The sequence below is a fragment of the Condylura cristata genome, unplaced genomic scaffold (genome assembly GCF_000260355.1).
Source record: "Condylura cristata isolate star-nosed mole 26May11 unplaced genomic scaffold, ConCri1.0 scaffold00014, whole genome shotgun sequence".
Taxonomy (NCBI): domain Eukaryota; kingdom Metazoa; phylum Chordata; class Mammalia; order Eulipotyphla; family Talpidae; genus Condylura; species Condylura cristata.
In genome coordinates this window covers 22,201,549-22,208,696 of record NW_004567115.1, presented here as the reverse complement: position 1 = coordinate 22,208,696, position 7,148 = coordinate 22,201,549, and positions in this window count along the sequence as shown.

Below are 7,148 nucleotides of genomic sequence, written 5' to 3'. Positions count from 1 at the left end.
AGGTGCAGGGTGGTGCGAGGATTCACCAGAGACAGAGTGGGGAACAGAACAGGCTGACTGATGAGGTACACTGCTGAGGGGAACAGCGGGAGAGTCAGGAGAGGTCTGCCTCGCTATGTGGGTCATCTCTGGGGCAGGGATTGAACTCATGCTGAAGTGGCTTTAGCTTCTTAGTGCAGTGCTTTAACCCACTGTGCCACCATGGAGGGGGCCTGCCTTTATTTTATTTTAAAATTTCCATTTGTGTGTATATGCATGTGAGTACCTGTATGCATAGCTGTTTTTAGCTTCTTTTTTGGTAACATTAATATTAATGAATGGACTGAATAAATCTTTAACATCTTACATTAGCATGTGAGATTATATTATTTCAGCAAAAACATTTTCTTTTAACAGCAAAAAATTTATATAAACATCTTCACTACAAATTTTTTTAAAGAATTATTTTTTTATGCATACAAGAACTGGGGTGTAGGCCAGAGGTGTGGGGGATGAGAGGATTCAACATAGACAGAGCAGGGGGCAGAACAGGCAGAGTGACTGAAGTACACTCCTGAGGGGAGCAGTGGGCAGGTGAGAAGTCTACTGAGCCATGTGGACCAGCTCCCTCACTCGGATCCAGCACGTAGTGCCTAGGCTGCAGACTGCTGCAAGATGCTGCCTTTGCCTCGTTGTGACACCAGGGAGGGCCCCAACTTTCTTTCAGATATAGGAATAGATTCCTTTCAAGGACTCTTTTTCTTATGCACTCATTTCTTTTGCACCAGGAAGGAAGCAAGAGAGTATGGCTGTATCTTTACCAACTCTTAACATCTTTTGATTGTTTCCAATTTGTCAGGGTTGCTGATTTCACCTTAAAATGGAAGTACTGGACTCCCAGAAGTTGTGTCATAAGCAGAGCTGTAGAGAAGCCTATGCAGGAGCTCAAACTTGTAGCCCTAGGAAGCTACCACTGCTTAAAATCTGTGTGTGCCTGGGTGGTCTATCCTGCTAAAAACACCAAACTCTGTCCTTGGTTTAGGGCTTTTTGTTCTTCCTATAGTGAGGTTAAAACAAAAAACATCAAAACAATATTTTGTTATTTTTCAAAGATAAATAGCACCCCATGGATCTGTTTTAAACCTGCCACTAACTGTCTTCATAACTAACCTTTGTCTAAATACTTTGTTCTTCTGTTCCATTTGGGTTTTGTTTAAATAAACTGTTCATTTTTTCACAGAACTTTGAGAAAAGCTTCTAGATAATACGTCTAATTATATGAGTAAGTAGATAAACCTAATGTATGTTTATTCAATAACCTCATTGTTTTCTTAAAGATTTATTTATTTGGACCTTCCCTGGCGCCACAACGGGTTTGGATGCAGCACTGCAAGCTGGCTGCACTCTCTTCAGTGTGAGCTCCATCCCCTGTCAGGGAGCTGATCCACATGGTATGTCAGACCTCTCCTGTCTCACCTGCTGCTACCCTCAGCAATGTGCTTCATCGATCTGCCTATTCTGCTATCCACTCTATATCTGGTGAATCCTCTCACTGTCCCTGCACCTCTTTTTTAATGACTTATTTATTTATACATAAGAACTGGGGTACAGGCTAGAGGTTCAGGGACAGTGAGAGGATTCATGGGAGACTGGGGAGCAGAACAGGCAGATTGACGAAGTACACTGCTGAGGGGAGCAGCGGGCAAGACAAGAGAGGACTGACACACCCTGTGGGTCACCTCCAGGACTGGGGCTCAAACTCACAGCTTTAGCTAGCTTCATAATGCTGCACTTTAATCTGCTGTGCCACCCGGGAGGGCCCCAACTTAATTTTAAACCCTACTCTCATGTCCTTTATTTCTGCTGTGGTTAATCAAAAGATGCCCATGCCTCCCCTCTCCTGGATTATGGCCTTCAGGAGAGGCTATGCATCTAACCCAATTTGTAAAGCCTCTCACCAATGCTTCCAGTCCTAATGCACTGCAGGGTGTGCTACTCCAAAGTATGGCCCCTTGGCATAATCTGAAACTTGAGGAAACAGAAGCAAGGCTATCTCACGCTAATCGCCCTCCCTTTCCTGCCTGCCTTGAAATCAGGAGAAAAATCTCCCATGTCAAAGGCACCCTCCCTGTACCAAGAGGAAGGAAGACATCCTTGTCACCAGAGGCAGGGAATTTAGAGCCAAAGACTTTTCATAAAGAAAACTTGTTACTTCTTCACCATCTACCAGTCTTACTACAAATCTATTTTTTTTTCTTGTCAGTTCTTCACATTTTTGTTTCTTTGCTCATACTTGCTGTCTGTCTCACTTTTTCATGCCCTTTTCATCTGAATCCATCTTAACTATATGTGCCCTGCTGCTCCATCTATACTGATCTTGTCACAATTATAAAGCATTTACACATGCTTTATAAAGCTAAATTCCAAAGTCCATTATTAATCCTCATCCTACTTGACCTACTAATCTCCATCCTACTTGATCTGTCAGCAGCATTCGACAGTTGCTTTTTTTTTTTTTTTCCTTTTGGACAGTACTCTCCTGATGTATTTCTACCTGACTGGCTACTCTCATATTAAATTCAGATTTTCTCTCATCTATGCAGCTCCTCTTAAAATTCAGATTTTCTCTCATCTCAAGCACCCTGGGGCTTGGTGCTATTTCATGATTTTGACCATCTATATTTTGATGACTACCAAATGTATACCTTTCTTCCGAATTCCAGAGTAGTATATGTGGCTGTAATTTCCACTTGCATATTTTGAATTTAACACACATAAAATACAGTACTTGATCTCCTTCTTTCCTGAAATAAAACCTGTTTTTTTCTAAAGGTATGACATCTTCACATTTGGTTGCTTGGATCAAAACTTTGGAATCATTTATCTCTCCTCCTTTCACAGTATCCATCCATATAAAGGGAATTCTCCCAGGTCTACCATCAGAATACATCTAGTACCCAAACTCCTTTCATTGCCCCTACTGCAAACTCCCTGAACCAACCCTTCCCTACTGTTACTAAAGTGGTGGCCTTCTCCCTTCCGCCCTTCCCCCAATAGCACATGTTCTTCTGTCACCAACGTGAATCTGCCAACATTTCCCAACTTCCCCAGTATTTTCCAATTTCTCACAAACTACAAACCCAACCCTGTAAGATTCTAGTTGATCCTGCCCTGAGTGTTCTTCAGACACATGGCTGCAGTCACACAGGCTTCCCCAGTCCTCAGTAGGCCCACACTTCCACTTCAGACCTTTGAAATCGCTCTTTCCTCTGCTTTGAGCTTTCCTCTTGCAGGAGTCTTCTTGATTCACTTTTCTTTCTCTTTCAATTCTTGAGTCTGTCACCTTCTCAGTGTTGCTTATCTGATAATCCTATTTAAAAAATACATCCTCAGCCACACCCAATAGAAACGCTTATCCTCTTCCCTGTGTCTAGCTTACTTTGTATTTCTGTTAAGCTTTTTTCAGTGCCCCTGCAGAAGAATTAACTCTCTGTGCAATTGACATATTTTTTTTTGTGTTTACTGCTATATCACTGACTAGTATAATTCTTCCTGAGTAGTATTCAATCAGTGAATATTATTTTTAATAAACTGAACACCTGTGGCAAAATGGTAAATCATTTTCTCTTTTGTCAAGATTGAAAAGGACAACAGAAAGTACTTATAATTCAGGCCTATGAAAACAAAATAGAAGCGTTAACTCTTTCAGTGGTAACAAGTATATAGTGGACTGAACCACATATAGATAATTTTGTCCTATGACAGTTATATTTATGATCTTAAAAGTATTTGGCTTTTTAAAGTTGATGCTAGAAGAGTCTGTCTCTGGTTCTCTGGGCAACCTGACCAAATTATTCAACCTCAGGATCAAAGAGATGAAAGAACAAGCAATGGATCACTTAATTTTTTTTTTTCTGCATGTCTAGCAATTAATTTGATCTAAAAGTATTACTTCTGATTTTTCATGTACCATTGATACTAAAATATCATTATACTAAAATATCTGTACAATACTTACTAGAATGTAGAACTTTTTCCCTCACACATAATATTACTCATGATCCCTACTGTAGCCAAATACAGGAAATGGGACATGATATTCACGATGTTAAAAATGGAGACTCAAAAAGTTAAATGAGTTGTGTGAGCCTCCACTTAGCAGGCCTGAGAGCTAAGATCATTTTTTTTTCTTTTAATAATATAAGTTTACTTTTACAACATTTTGTGCATTTTCCATCTCAGTTGTAATCCCCCATGGGCTTCCCATTACCAAATCACCCTGTGCCATCACCATAGTCCAGTGCCTTTCTCTCCCCCCACTGTTTATGATCCCATTCCCCACTCCACTGGTCATTATTATTATTTTCTCACCTGGTCCATTATACTCCTGCTATGAGTGAAACCATCTGGTATTTTTCCTTTTCTTTCTGGCTTATTTCACTTAAGTATGATCTTTTCCAGGTCCATCCATGTAGCTGCAAAAGGCATGTGTTTTTTTTTTTTTTTTTTTTTTTTTTTTGGTTGCTGAGTAATATTCCATTGTGTATATGTACCACCTCTTTTTAATCCAGTCATCTACTTTTGGGCATTTGTGTTGATTCTATGGCTTTCCAATTGTAAATAACGCAGCAATAAACATGGGGGTGCAGGTATCTTTTTGAATCAGTGGTTTTGTGTCTTTTGGGTAGATGCCTAGGGTCATATGGAATCTCTATTTTTAGCAGTTTGAGGAACCTCCAGTTTTCCATAGAGATCACAGCTTTTTTAAGTTAGTGACTTTTTAAACTGCTCTGGGCCTTTTTTACTTAAATGCAGAGCATCTTATCTGTGGCTGGACTCCTGGCACTCACCCTTTTGAAGGAAGGATATATTGAATTTTTCTCTGGGCACAGAGTAAGGTTATTTGATACCATCAACTTCATTTCTTGAAAAGATCCCTTCATCTTTTAAAAGTAGTCTATATAAGGTTGAACAAAAATATAACTCATTCCTTAGTTTGAGGATATATATTTTTTTTTTACTAGCTCAAGATGAACATGAATAGGCATTCATAGGCAAGAGTTGAAGTGTTAAAAAGGTTGCTATGGATTGTTTAGTAATAAGAAATTTGTAATGGGTAAGTGAAGGAAGGCTGGAAATTTTGAAGAAAACCTGTACTAAACTAAATTGGGATGAGGCATCCAATTTATCTCATACATAGAAAACTGAATTCCAAAATTTAAAGTGAAATGAAGCAACATGCTTGTTCTCCAGGAGTTAGTGGTTTATACATATTTGGAAATTTTTGTGAACAATAGCCTAGGCAAAGTGAGTATTTAGTATAAGATCTTTTCTTCAGTGTTTCTATTTACAAAATACAAGTAATACTAATGCTAGCACTGACTTAATTTGGCTGCTGAGTAGAATCCATGTGAAGTACCTAGTACCTTGAATGTATTCCAAAGTATTGACTATTGTGTTAAAGCTTGAGTGTTCTCCCATGAAAGGAACCTCAGTAAAGGTCACCTAAGCCAAGCCTCCCATCAGGAAGGCCTCTCAACTGCCCTGTATATTTGTGAGAATAACATTTTTTTTTTTACTTGAAGTCACAAACGGTGGCATTTGTTATAAAGTATTGCTGTAAAATAGCTATGTTATATCACAGCTATAAATCTTAGCCAAGTGGAAACGTGTCCTTGGAGTTTTTCCCTCACACAACAGAACTGGTTTTGCTGTACCTCTTTAACTCTCCCTTAACTCCTGTGCTCACCCCTTTCACAGCACTTGCTTGATGGAATGATAATAATGTTTCAATGCAGTGTAATTGTCTTGAAGGCTGAGTCAGTGTCTTTCATGAGAGCCTAAGTGGTAGCTGACATTCTGGCACAACAGAAGGTGACGTTACCCAGATAACTCTCAGTTCACTTGTGTATGTTGTCACATTTTGTGTTATTGGCATCAGGAAAGCAGTCAATTAAAACTATTGTCTCAGTAATACCTTTTAAATATGTATTTGTCTCCATTACCTACTTTGTCCTAAAATCATTCTACATGGGTGGAATTATGGGATCTTAGTAGAGACTTTTTATAAGCCATTTTAAACATCAACTTTATATTGTAAAATGTTTCTCTTCTTTCAGAGGTAGTAATTATTTCCTTAAAACCTTTAGATATTAGACACTGAAGTTCAGTACATTTTTAACCCTTTGTCATGTCACTTGACATAAAAAGAATGCTCTAAGAGGTCTCAAGCTTAGAACTCAAATGAGCCAAATACAGTTGAATGTGTTTAGTCATCATACTTTATCTTATTTACTTTGAGCCCTCTCTCTTGATACGATGATCACCTTTCAAGATTTCTTGCTCAAGGCCAGGATTACCCCAGCCTCTGTTCTCGGAACACATTAACTACTATGCCTCTCTAAAGTGAGATAAAAATTCAAAACACAATGGATACTTACTAAATACCATGCAATGTGCTAAAGGGTTTAAAGGTATTTTCTTCACTTAATCATCCGATTTTGAAAGAATTTAAGTCTGTTATCTCTGTTGTAGAAATTGAAATGTTATGCATATTGCCTGACACAAATACAGATTTGAACCCAGATTCTAGCATGTACTACATAATAAGTTACTCGTTTTTGAATGAATAGTCCCTATTAAAGTTTAACCAAATTTTAACAATGTTGGATACATAGAATATAAACTGGCCCTACGCATTTTAATCCACTCAGACTTAGTTTCTAATGAGAGAAGTTTGGAAATTTTTTTAAAGGTATAAGCTAGTTTGTTTTCACCAAGACAAGATAGTTCCAACTGTATCTTTATGACAATCCTAGCCATTTTCTAATTAAAATATATTTGACCAATTCAAATTAGATTTACTTGCTCTTAACTATTCAAAGATCTGAAATGTTTGAATAACCATATTGATTTGCCTAATTTAATTAGAATCAATTCTCATTTTACCAGTAACTTACATATATTTTATTCAGTTTTAGAGTGATTCTGAACTTAAGATGGTAGGAACCACATGCAATCATTCTAGTGGGTATTTATACCCATGCTACTAGTCCTATAAGATCTGGAAAAAGAGTGACATGGTGGAAAGTTCAGGATATGTTGCATAGATTTCCCTCATAGAGAGATGTTGTAAGCATGAGCTTGAGCTAGATCTTTTTTTTTTTTTT